Source organism: Oryzias melastigma, linkage group LG10, assembly GCF_002922805.2.
Source record: "Oryzias melastigma strain HK-1 linkage group LG10, ASM292280v2, whole genome shotgun sequence".
Lineage (NCBI taxonomy): Eukaryota > Metazoa > Chordata > Actinopteri > Beloniformes > Adrianichthyidae > Oryzias > Oryzias melastigma.
This window is the reverse complement of record NC_050521.1, coordinates 11,518,052-11,532,187: the sequence shown is the minus strand read 5'-3', so window position 1 is coordinate 11,532,187 and position 14,136 is coordinate 11,518,052. Positions and strand designations below refer to the sequence as shown.

The 14,136-nt window shown below is 37.7% G+C and overlaps 1 protein-coding gene across 1 annotated transcript in view; it reads right to left on the bottom strand.

Moving 5' to 3' along the window:
- Nucleotides 1-14,136, bottom strand: part of macrod1 (mono-ADP ribosylhydrolase 1) — a 148,427-nt gene that overhangs the window by 50,827 nt on the left and 83,464 nt on the right. The gene's annotated exons all lie outside the window — the stretch shown is intronic.

Below are 14,136 nucleotides of genomic sequence, written 5' to 3'. Positions count from 1 at the left end.
GTCAGACTGCAAGCTCTCATTAAGCTGAATATTTTCAGATTTCGGTACATCATACTGCAATTTTATTTGAAGCCTTCAAAGTCTCAGGTTGTGTCCAAATCCCGTCACTACTTGGTGCACTACATAGAACATTCGCCATTTTTTTAGAGCTGTCCAAATGTATGATTTCAAAATCCAGAGCCCTAGAAATTTCCAAGAAGTCTCTGCAAAAACTGGTGTGCATTGATGCTCACTAGATTGGCGGAAATAGACCACAATGCATTGCGTTTGAACTATATGTTATGTAAAAAATATAGTATAAAATATATATTTTTTATATAATATTTATCTTCTTGTCATCAGAACATAGGAGATTCATGAATATTTTTTGTAAAATGTTTAATTTATTAAGTTTTTATTTCGGGAAATCTGTGACGCCCAATTTTTTTAGTAGTTAGGGATTAGTAGAAGAATGTGGACACAGCCAAAGTTTTATAATCCATTACACCATTGTGGGATAAATCGAAGTTCTAATCCATATTTTTAATTTCATCTTCAAAACATAGACGCTGTCATGGTTGTGTTAAAAAATTGACTCAATGAAATTTTAAAAACCAAAATGATTTGATGTTTCTAATTGTTTTTGTCCTTCTAGCGATCACATTTGCTTTCACCTGAAGAGCAGATTTCAACAACAGAGACCTTGAAGTTCTTATTTATTGAACTAAGATTGCTTCTTATGAAATGGAGACAAGAAGCGTGCCGATGGCATAAATGGTGCTCTTGGCCTTTCTGGGCATGCCCATAACTGCTTCAGTAAAGTTAATAAATACTCACACACCCAATCAGCCTTTACATTACTCCCTCGTAAGTAATGAAGATAACCCTTTGAGTAAAGGCACAGCAGACAGAACATGTACGCTTTTTTCAGGCTGTGATAACTCCTGCCTCTGTGGGAGTCTGTGTAATAACGCAGCAGGAACGCTGCACGCCACCGAGTAGATTAAGATACTCTCCTGTCACTTCAGTGTCGCCAGAAATGTATGGAGGAGAAGTCGAGTGCATGTAAAGATGCCTTTAATGTTAAGCTGCAGCATAAAAGCTTACTCTATGCTGATACTTTTACTTGTGTAAATGTGGAATACGACTGGATGTAAGAAATTAGGAGGACCTTAATCATTTCTCTCCATTTGTATTTAAAATGTCTCATATTTTTATCGTGTCTTTCTGTCTTTAGACTCCAAAACATTTGCTTAACAGAATTTGAGTTTAAATATGTTCCTAAAATAATGACTGCCTTGAATAACAGCTGCTCCATTTAACTGAGGACAGCCAGAACTTTTACACATTCTGAACAGGGCTTGCAGTAAAAAAGAAAAAAAAAGCACATTCAGGCTAATATTAGCAAAAAAGTGCAAACATCAGCACTCGTGGCGGAGTAATGGGGTGCATCAGTGGACATGGTATAGGTGTTGCATATGTGTGAAAGTACTATTGCTCCAGTAATGTGCATTTGAATCATTGGGAGGTGTGTAATCAGCAAAGAAACATCTTTTTCATGGAGGTCAGTAGCCATTTTAGCAATTTCAGACTTCATTTTGCACACTTACAATAACATTACTTCAAAGATGTAAAGTATGAGCATGATTTGTGTAGCATTGGTTCAGAGACGGCTCTAGCTGTTTTTAAAGGGAACATTACAAAGACAAGATGATGCTGTGCAGAGCAGTTCTGTATGTATTTTCATCAAAGTTCAACAGGAGTTAATTGTACAATTGTAAGCCTAATTTCTTTTACAATGTTATTTTTGGTGATTATTTACTGTTTTTTAAACACCATTTTTACCATCTCAACATCTGTTTACAGTAATTTCTGGACATTTTTCCAACAATAAAAAACTCCAATATTCCAAGGTCTGATGATTTTTTATTTGTTCTACAAGTATTTCGATCCCTGTGCTCTTTCTCAAGTCTCCCTTGCTTTTATTAATATACACAACCATAGCACACACTACATTTTCATTTAAATACCACCGTTTACACCTGTGATCTTTCAGCTGCTCTCTAGTTTTATGCTGGTAGAAAGGCCTGATGCAACAGCCCTGTGACATCAGAGCTTGAAACTGTGACCTTCAGGTTAAGATAAGTAAGATCCACTATTTTACAGCTTAGGGGAGGAGGAACAGCATCCTTTGGAGAATTCGGAAAGAATGCAAATGTAAGAATTTGGAGTAGATTAAAAAGGTGAACTACTGTTGGCATCAGAGCATTAACAGTCACCACATACAGATTTATTCAAGACACGGGCTTGAAGTTTTACATTTTTGTGTTGAGCCAATTTTGACTGGAGACAAAGTCGGGTGTTTTCCCTGAATAAAAAGATCTGGATTGTTGCATAGTGGTAAAAAAAATAAAAATAAATCTAAAATCAGAAAATGAATCAAGGTCGCAGAGTCTGAAGGAAGAGATGATGAGCCAAGAATCCAAGCAGCTTGGAGACAGGTTTCATCGGTTAGTGGTGTAGATCCAAGACGTTTTAGAGATTTTTATGCTTCACTCTGCTGACCAGCTTCATGGAGCTCCTGACTGCATTTCCAAGCATGACCCAACTCCTGGCTACTCTAAAAGTACCAATTCCTAGCTTGGGACCTTGATCAAGGCAACAACAAAAAGTCAAGAAATCTGGGGTTTCAAAAACATCAGCAGTTCCTTAAACTGAAGGCATCCACGCCACCTCCACGCCACACTGCGCTGTAGCATGGATTTCTACAAAAAAGCTAGTTTTTCAACAAAATCTAAAAAGAAAGGCAGGACTATAACTAGAACAGCATCAATAAATGTGAAGGGGAATGAAGTGTGACAAACAGAGGGAGTGCAGGTAATGAGAGGGGAAAAGCCCAAAAAAGGACAACAGGGAGAGTGGAAAATAAGCAGGAACTAACACAGATGAGGTGGAATTAATAATCAGTGTTTCCACCTCGTTTGAGCGCTGAACCGGTCGCTTCACTTCACTTTGTTGTTTTCATCACAAAAGCTGTAAGCAATTTGAGGATGTACATTTTAGGCGGTGACTATTCGCACGTAATAACGGCGGGTTAAGAGTTAGGGTTACGGTTAGGGTTAAAATACATGCGAGAAATGCTGCATTTTTTATTTCCATCAGTACGTATGACTTACATCAGCCTACATTTGAAATAATTAAAGAAGAGTTGGATTTGGTGGAGAGAATCCAGTAGTTTTTCAAAATAAAACTTCCTTCAGAATCAAATTATAAATAGAACTGAACATTGATGAGGTTGTGTGGGGGTTAGGGATCACTACTGAAGATGACTCAGGAAGATTGTTATTTTTTTAGCTATGATTATTAAACCAATTTATTAGGGATAAGATTTTAATGTTTGCATGCATGCAAGCTTTTATTTTCCCCACTGTAAAGACTGATGCAACAAGTTAGCAGCTACTTTTTTTGCCTTTCATTTTTGGATTGACAGAGCAAAAGTGGTTGAGCTGAACTGTGGAAGTCAAGTTGAAAGTGAAATTGTGCAGTTCCTGCTTCACAACAAATCTCCAGCAAAGCAGATCTTGGCAAAATGATGTAAGCCATTGATGGTGCGAAGGCTGAAGTGATCCACATAATTACACCAGACGGGCAGGCCTTGGTTGCCCCCTGGGTGTTGGTGCATAACAGGAGCGCATTAGCACCGAAACTTCAACTAAGAACAATTATGAAGACTGAATTAAGAGCTTAATCAAATGAAAAGACATTTTATTATCAGTTTTTAAGACTTCACAGCTACATTATTGGCATTGCCTTTTTTGCCTTTTTGAAAATGTTCCATAACTTCCTCTGAGTGAGGCAGAAACACAGCAGATGTTTGACAAAATATACCATAAAGCAAAAAAAAAAGATATTAGTTTTCTTATTGCTTTTGCTGTCCTTTGATAAGCATTTGTCTTAATTTATTTTAACAGTCATTTAAATATCTAGGTTGTTATAACGGGATTCTTCCTCTACTTTTGGGAATTTCATGCAAATGATCTAACCAACTTTTATGTCTTTGTTTTCTTTGAGCACAAACTCCACATATTCATAAATATTTACAGAGTGAAAGCTCTGTGAAATATTGCAGTTGAGAGCTGAGCTGCTACACAAAGGTCAGTGGTGTCGATGTACAAACGCAGCCCGAAGGCAACTGTTTAGAAATGCAGCTGCCAATGAAGAAGCCGTCCAAAGAGACGCTGCATCGTGGTCAAAGGTTCCGCACTGACTGTCTACAAAGACAGGAAACGTTCTCTGAAATCCCCTGATCCCGACTCTCCCCAGGAGAGCAAATAGACACCCACCTGAAATGAAACGCTGCAGAACAACCTTTGCTTTCTCTTTTCAAAAGAACTCATCTGCATAAGTAGATCTACATTAGCGAAAAACCAATCCAACGTGCCTCTCATGGAATAGCAACTATGGCTGCCCTTGCCAGCTGACCTCTTATAGGCCAAACAGCCTGTCTGTCAAACTAATGGGGTGGAACACCGGCATATTGCATTCCCACAAACCCTTAGCAGAGCTGGGACTTGCATTTACTTCAGTTAGCTTGTTGCCAAGGTAACGTTTGATAGGTTTGGTGTTAGACAGACAAATAAATATGCACTGATTCATGCACCAGCCAGCAGAGCGGCTAAGAAAATAGGAAAAACATTATTTAGAGAGAGAAAAAAAAAACTTTGGTTGGCTTTAAATTGGGAGAAGAACTTCAGGTGTGCAACAAAGTGAGGATCAGACAGCAAGCATTGATAGAAAACACACACAAAAAGACTACTACAGGCTCACTGCATAAGTGACCACATCCAGGATTTTAAAATCCACAGTCATCATGCCAATGAATGAGTGTTAATGAGCATAAACACCTGAGGACATTTTTTTCCTTGTACAGAAAAACTAAAAACAGGGGAAACCACTATTCTTAATTTTAGATAGAAGTGAAAAACAAAGACAGCTGCCAAAAAGTTACAGGAATTACCTTCCAACAAGTGCGTGTTTTTTTAATTATGATTGTGACATTTTTAAAAAGATGTAATTTTCTAGTACATAGTTTCTGCAGAGCGGCAAGTGATAATCAGAAATTCACTTCTTAGTTGTGACTGTTGCCGTGGAGTAACCCTGCCCTTACATCCCATCATTCCTTTGTTTACACTCTATCCCATTAGCTTACAGCCCCTCACAACCCCAGCATAACACCACATGTGCAAGAAAATTTGCGAGCAAATGCTATTTTAATCTTAATTTTCGATGTGTCTTCCGTCATGAGAAAAATGCCACATGAACATGTTTAAAACATCAAAAACATGATTAAGAAAGTTGAAGAAAATTAAAACGCTGCATTTATGATTCTAAATTTATGTTTTAGGGTTGAGATCACAGCCGATCAGTCACTTATTAAACAATTATTAAACAACTATGAGTCCATTTAAAATGCTTAACATCTAAAATAAGCATTGGACTTGGAAGTAGCTTTAAGATGAAGCCACTTGGATGAGTGGTGATGTATTTTAAGACAAATTTATGTCCAGATACTATGATTCAATGTCAAGATAACCTCATGTGGATAAATGATAAAATAATAAGGAAAATAAGGAATACAAGAGGAACTTCAAGACACAACGCTTGACTGACTTTAAAAGAATAAACACCAACAATTAAAAGGAAAGCGAAATACATCAAATTACTGGAAATTATAATTTTCATTTCATTTGAATTTCACAAACAGATGTTTTGCTTTTAGTTTGCCTCTTTCCTTAAATCTCAGACAAACCTTTGCTGAGTCTGGGTCAGCTAAACCTTTCTGTCACCTTTTGTTTGATTTACCTCAGTCTGACACATTTTACATTTTCGTGCCATGGACAGTCTCAGTTGTGAACTGGCGCGTTATGAAGAATTTAATAATTCAAAATTTCATCTGAGCGAATCTCCGAGTACACAAAGAGTGTCCAAGTCTTAGAACAGAATCAGGAATATCTTCATCAAATAAAGACCTGAAGTTTTCAAGTAGGTTTTGCCTCTTCTGAAGATCACGGGGAACTTAAAGTTCATTTTGGTGCAAGGTCACAGTGAGCTTTACAAAAAGGACAAACAACCTTAGCTCAAAATTGATTCTATCATCGACTGGCAGAATTTGGCTGAATCTACTGCACATGTTCACTCTCTGGAACGATGACAAGTTGAAGATGGAAAATGTGATTCTAAACAAAGCCTTGTATGCTTTTAAAATAATAATAAAAAAATGCTAGCTTAAGCTAAAAAAAGTTTATAAAAGCTTGCTTTGACATAGTGAGAAAAGTTGTTAAATGATTAGACGGTGGGTCCCAAGGAAAACTTCAATATCCCATAAAAACAAAATCACAGCAGAGAAGGGGAAGGAAGACATGAGCTTGTTTGCATATTTTGTACTTGTTTAAAAAATGTCTTTCATGTTATTTTAGCAGCAAAATTTAAACCAGAGAAAAGCCTTTTTTTGCGGCCAAGAGTTTTACAGCAGAGCAAGGATTCTAAGCACACTTTTGTGTGAATGCTTAGTAAGAATTCACACAAAAGTGACGTTCCTGCTCCTTTCCATACGTTTTTCAGCATGTAAAAGCTCAATCCCACTTTCAGCGATTTCAGCAATCTTGGTATTAAAACCTTCAACTTGTTCAGGACATTACTACTTGTATTTTTGGTATTCATAAAATTTATAGTATTTAAAATGTTGACCAAAATATGTCCCATAGAAAATGAATGAGAAAGTCTTCAAATTTGAACATTTTAAGTAGATTAGCAACAAGCTTTTGAACATATTCATGGGTTATGTTTTCATCTATTATAGCTATTTTCAGTCTTTTAGCAAATTTTACATTTTGCAAATAGCTTTTACATTTTCCGCAAATCCCTTTAGCAATTAATGTCAACTGCATCGCCATTTTGAGCAAAAAGCTTCAGCTTCTTCAACAATTATTTTCAGCACAAAGTAATCACACTTGCATTATCGCAGGTAATGCAACTTTTCTAGCCTTTTATAGTAATTTTCAAAACATTTAGAGTTTACCTAATATTTTAGCAACATGCTAACACTTTTTGACTAATTTGGTATCTATACTGAGGTTTTTGTAGGCTAATTTAGAGTTTAGCTTCTATTTTAGCAACAGGCTAACGTTTTAGACTAGTTTAGTGAGGAATTTTAGACTGTTTTGTGGTTTAGCCAGTATTTAAGCAATGAGCTAGCTTTTTTGGCTAATTTAGCATACTAAGGTTTTTTAGGTAATTTTGGAGTGTAGCTCAAATTTAAGCAACAAACTAAATACCGCAAATTTGCTAAATTGGCATGTAGTATGGATTTTTAAGCAAATTTTACCACAATTTTTTCAGGCTTTCATAGTTCTTTGATGAAATTTCCAGACTTTTAGCAAATGTAACATTTAAGCAACTCCCTTTAGCAATTAAAGTAAATTGTGTCACCATTTTCAGCAAAAAGCTTCAGCGTCTTAAGCAACTACTTTCAGCAAAAAGCATTCACACTAGCATTATCGCAGGTAATGAAACTTTTCTAGTTCTACATTTGTAACAGCTGGTAAAGCTTCTGAAGAACAGAGCACAAATGAACATCAGTTTTTTTTCTATGAATTTATAGGCAACACTGAAAAGTGGAACAACAGTTTGGGAAAGTCAGACAGTAAGGGATTATTAGATAAACTGCTGGTTTTTATTTTGCTAGAACATTATGAATGTAGTCCAGGACTTCACACATTGCTGCTTATCAGAGTTTTAAAGCATTAGAAAAGGCTGCAGGAGTTCATCTTGATCCAGAAAACATTGCAGTTCAAAGAGACTCTTTCTAATTCAAATTTCTTCTTATGGAAACTTTACTGCAAACTGTTGAACAACAACAAAAAGCCTATTTGATGCACTTTTTCCAACAGTAGTGAAACTAATCTATAAAGGCCACATCAGCACAGACGTACAGAAAGTATACAAATATCTTTGTGCAGCATCTCATCTCCACGGCCCCAAAAACCAATCTTTCGCTCTCTACCCTCATCCACAATGCAGCCTCTATTGTTCATTTGTTCATAAAAGTGTGCAGACGCGCCTTTTGTCTGCCTGCATTTTTTTCCCTCAATGAGCCGAGGAGAAAGCAGCGAGAGCGCCGCAGACACCAAGCCAAGAGACTTCCAGCATTTCAAAACCCATCCCTGCTCTTGAGGATTGATTACAGACGTGGCTCGCACAAACTCAGTCTGGATTCCTCGTCTTTGAGGGAGATCCAGCGAGACAAGGATTCTTTTCCTTTTTTTTCCCAGTAGCTAATTATAAAATTCAAGAAGATTAAATTTTTATCAGAAATATGCTTTATCTGATGTGCAAAGTCTGAAAGTCCAAAATCACCTAAGCCAAACTACTCTAAAAGCAGACCTGGCATCCCTATATGTGTCTGCAGCTGCTCCCAAACATTACCCATCCACACACATGTTGTTCATGAACAAATGCTTTCTGGAATTAGTCATTTTTTATTGCTGATTTTCATGTGCAAATATTACTGGAGGATACAGTTGCCTCAAATCCTGGTCTTTACATGATGTAGTTTTACATATTCATAAATTGCCTCATGACAACTCTGATTAGGGAAATGGCAGACGTGACCTGGGTTAATGGGGGTCGTGTTCTTGGCCACGAGACAATTCCTGCACTGAAGACAAGAGGACAAGAAATCTACAGTTGCTTTATTAAAAGAAACCCCATCAGAGATAGTTAAACTCCCTTAGTTCTTTTGTTTTTCTTTAACCAGTAATTCCATGTAATCACCAAGAGCCACCAGCTCGGTATTTTAGGGGGCAAAGCAATTTTTCTGCAATGCACAATCTGAAAAACCACCTGTTCCAGCAGATAAATGGAGCTGCAGTATAATATGATGCTCAGAAAGAAAGGTGAAAGGGTGAAATCCCTAAAGACAAGGACTGAACTCAAACTGCTGAAGCCTTTAGTGAAAGGACTCTGCTTATGAGCATGGAGACAGAGTTTCTGTCCCATTTGACTAAAAGAAACCAAAACTCCAGGTTTAGAAATTTTCTACGAGAATCGACAATCAGCAAGCACTGAAGGCCGTGACTTTTTTTGTTTTGGTTTTTAGTTAGGGTTAGGGGTTAAACATTTTTAATCTCAGTTAAACAAATTGTTTTCTGCATTACTGATTATTCATTGCATTGTTCCAATATTTTATAATTAAATGAATGTTGTTTTTAAGAGAATTCTGTGAAGGAACTACAATAGAGCGGCAGCGCCCCACCCGAGCTCCTCGTAACAAGACACAGAAAAACGAGCAAAGACTCACCGATCACTTCATTTCTAACGTGTTTAAACCACGTGAACGCCGGCTACGGTGGCCATTTTGGTTCAGTTCTTCCGCTCTTGGTTCGTTTTGTATTCAGACTGAAGAATTTCATAGCGAACTAAACTTCAGTCCGATTGGGAACAAACCGAGACCACCTCGAAAGATGGGTCTGAGAGCGGTTCCTGGTACTGGACCATAAAATACATGCAATAGTTTTTTCCTTGGATTCATTATTTTAATTTATTTTTGAGATATGCTTCATGCAGAAGCCTCTCATCTTATCTTTGGACCAAACCCCAGCAGGTCCTTGTTTTTGGGGGCCGTATTGACAAGAAAAACTGACAAAGACAAATAACAAATACCCCAAACGTGCTAATTCTCTATCTTATACTAATGAGCATCTGCATATTCGGTACCGAACCACATTCATCCACTGCACACCTTCCAACCTTCTCTTGGAGTTTTATACAAGTGAATTGTGGGGGATTTAAATGTTTTTATTCTCAGTCGTTGTATGAAAGTGCCAGTAGATTAATAAAAACTTCATAAACAGAAATGAAGCTCAAACATTAACACAGACCAAAGACTGGTTCTAGATATACAGGATCACATTCCCCCTAAATAACTGACTACCCATCTTTCCAGATGTCCCATAAAAATAATCGTTTTCAATCAGTTTCCTCACATGAGCAACAATGACTGCAGCAGTCCTACTTATAGTTCTTCTGTAATAACATGTTTTAAGACTTTTTGAATAAAAAGTAAGGAAATACTATTAAAGGAACCTCTGAGAAAGTTGACTTCATTGAGAAAGCACGTGCTCTGTTTTGTTCTAAATATAAGCAGGAGCTCAAACTGGCATTATCCTAAAGAGCTGTGCACACAGCATTCATCTTTAAATTAATGCAGAAAAGTTGGTTGCAAACAGTTGCACATTTAAATTACAAGTAGAAATCCTACAGTATATGGCTGGGAGGAACACACTTTGACATCAAGTTTTGGCTACTTAGTGGAAGCGGTTAAACAAGCTCTTCGATACAGGAGTTTACGCAGTCCTACATTTACAAAGACACATGTTATTTTTTCAACAGGGGAAAACAAAAGGGATTTGAATCCACCTGCTACTAAAGTCACCGACTCTCTGCGTTGGGCTTTGAGCTGCACATGCAGAAACCATTATTTTCTTTTCTACAGAGGAGTTTATTTGAACTGCACGTTGGAAAGCTAAAAAAAAACAAAAAAAAAAAACCTTTCTGCTAAGGTTTGAAAAACAAAGGTAAGTTGAACATTTAGGTGATAATTAACTGTAGCTTCATGGGTACATAAATTATCCTTTCACACATTTACTTTAAATAGACAGTTGACACATTGTTGGTGTGACACATCAGTAGCCACCTTTTAAAAGCAGTAAATTGTCATAAATGGCTGCTTAGTGTACCGCAGTAAGTTCACAAACTGCAGTGGAGCGTGTTAAACTGCACTGACACTTTCCATAGCTCTATTTTATATTAAGGACACTTCAGGGTCCAACCTTGAAGATTATTTAACGTGTCTTGAAAAGTGGTAAATGGGTTCGGTTTCTCATCATTATAGATGTGGAAGTTAAACATTTCTGACATTCGTGTGGAGGCCACAAACCTGTGAAAAAATACTTCAGAGCCACAAGCATCCCAGAGGTGCAGCACTGACATATGGTGACCTAGAAGACAAAATCTTTCAAGGCTGTGACAGTTTCTACTCTGTTGAGATAAAAAAAAGTAAAATTTATGGACAGAACCATTTCAGAAAAATCTAGGAAGTAGCAAATCTGAATGAAAATACAAGGAGTGCCAGCCGTGATCTGTCACACATGCTTGGTAATGAAATATGCACTGGTGACGACCCACAAACAATTTTTCCTGTTTACCCCAAATGATTTCCAAAAAAAAAAAAATCAATTTGCTTTGTTCAGAGCTTTTCATGTCACCTCACCTTTGTGAGTTTGTGCTCAGAAAAGACTGCTTTGTTTCTGATTCTTGTTTAATTTTCTTATTTATGGGCACAGAAATAAACCCACAAAAAGATATCTGCATTTAATATTCACAAAATGATGTCTGCTAATAAAACTGTGCTATCTGCAGACCTCAATGAATGTTTAGTTTTTTTCAGATCCTCTAGGATAAGATTTTGTTAAAAAAAATTCCAGGTACACATTTTTTTCACATGTTAAATTCTGACAATGCTTAATATATGTATATATTTTTTTATCTCCAAAGCAGGGTAGCTATCAAGGACAGAATGATTTATTTTGTCAAAGTTGTACACAAAATGTATGCAAAACCTGTGATGGACGCAATGGTTCAGGCTGAACCCCGCCTTTGCCCAGGAAGGGATTCATTGGTTTGGAAAATAAAAAAAATAAAAAAGTAAAATTAATTTTAATTTTTTTTTTATTAACATTCTATTTGCTTTTTTTACTTGTTATAAGAGATAACTGCCCCCTATATTCCGGCAAACTATTGCTGCTATTTTTTTTTTGTAGACTACTTTATGTTTTTAGATTAAGAATGAGAAATAGTTCATAACTTTATGTGTTTTTTTATTTTCATCTATTTTCATCTAGGGTCATGTAAACCTAAATTATTGTTTTTTTTAGCAATCAAAATCCTTTCTGAGTGCTGAATGACAAACCTGAAGATTAGCATCAGCAGAAATGAGCAAAAGCTGCATGTGAATGTAACAAAGGCTCATTTCCTGTCCTTGAGTTTGCTGTTGATGCGCAGCCAGAGCTGGGTCCTCCTTCAGATTGAAGTGAGGAAATAATGTCGGCAGGTGTGCGTTTGATCTAACTGAATGACATTTACCCAGGTACCCTCGAGACTGAATGAGCACTGTAAAGACCTTTTGTTGCCTCACCTCACATGGAAAAAAGACAACTATCTAAAGCTGAATAAATAAACGCTTGGTTACTCATCAGAGAGTGTGACGCTAGCAAATGGAGATGGATACCGAATGATTTTTGTGTCTTTTTCTCAACCCTTACACCTGTCTGTCCCCAATGACAGCCTCATAAACACTATTGGACTGCACTGCTTTTTCCCGTTCTCACTCTAAACAGCCTTTCCCTCCCACTTCTTGTGTTTGTTTCATTCTTCACCTTGTCTCTACCCTTACCTCACTCTAATTAACACCTACTGCAGGCTCGATCAGCCTTGGTAAACCCCCAAGGAAAGAGCTGGAAAAGAAGGCGGTGAGAAAAGAGACAAATACAATAAGACATCAGAGAAATCAAGTGAATAAGTGAGAAACTGTTGTGTAGTGGCACAAAGAAAGATGAAGAAAGCAGGTTCAGACAGTTGCTGTGGCGCGTGCAGCCTCCTGATGTCAGAATATGGAGGGCTTCAAAATGAAAACAGGTGCGCCGGTTAGAAAATATGAACTAACCCGGAGAGAACAACACAAACAGGCTTTACATAGACTATAATGAACACAGTGTGACGCATCCGCACAATCAACAGCTGTCTTAAAACCATCTGTCTCGTAAATCCATCAGAGGCCCCGGGACAACATCAAACAAGGCTGCAGCTCTCGAGGTGCCTCTCCACACGTGTGTGCGTGTGACGTGACAGGATGAGAGCGTGCTGCCCATCTTTTATGTCTTGCATCTCAGCTGGTGTTTACCAGCTAGGGTGGCGCTTTAATGTGGAGACACCGACTTCAGCAGATCATTTCAGGCGAGCAAATGCACTGTTATAAACTCACAAATGAATGCGCACACATGCAAAGATCCACACATGCTGGAGTGCCACTCAATAATTCACCGCAGAGGAGACAGCATCAGACAAAATGAACACTCACGCACAAACGGGGGGTTAAAAATGGCCGTGTAAGCAAGTTAGTCTGAAAGGCGAGAGCTGCTTGGGCAAATGAAGACAAAGAAAACAAACACAGCCAAATGAAGCCTTTGACGAAATTTGCAAACCACACACACAAACACACACACACAGGTTCAGGAAAGGGTGAGTGTTTTAATGAATATGGCTGCTGCATTAGTACTACAGATTTATTACAAATATCGATTAACCACGGGTGTGTAAACGCCACATGCATAAAGCAAAGCACTGAGTCAACAAAACACTGAAAAATGACTTAATATCCACAGCACTGCACAACAGTGAATTATGGACTGTTGACTTTACACCTGCACAGACAAATACAAAGAACAGGGAAAGACAGACGTACAATAAGCATTATGCAAAAAATTAAGCACCTGCCACAACAACAAGCAACCGCTCACTAAACACAAGGACAGACGTAAAGAACATAAACACAGTCGAGCACAGCCTGTCAGAAGAATGGAAGTGAAGTGTGGAGTGGTTAGTGGGGTGGATCGGAAACACTGAATCCAGAGCAGGTCACACATTCAAAAACCCACTTGCACATAATTTCTAGTGAAAACCATAGTCAAAAGCAAAAAACCCAAACATGCCAGAGACTTTTCTGTTTACCACTTTTCATCCCCATCTTGTTCTCCTCACTGATCAAACACATCTGGACTTTTTTCTTTTTGGCAATCCTATTTTCATTCCTGAGGAGCATCACTGTGTATGGTTTTGGCAGCATCATCTAAGCTTCAGAGAAAAACAATGATTGTCTGGAAAATTATGGCAACACAAGTCAAAGTGACAGAAGATGTCTCTTCTAGTTGGATGAGACTGTGATAGATGTGAAATATAAAAACGAGTAAGCCAAATATTACCACCTTGCCAGCCCATGTGTCGAAGTGTCCTTGGAGACACTGAACCCCACATTGCCTCTGG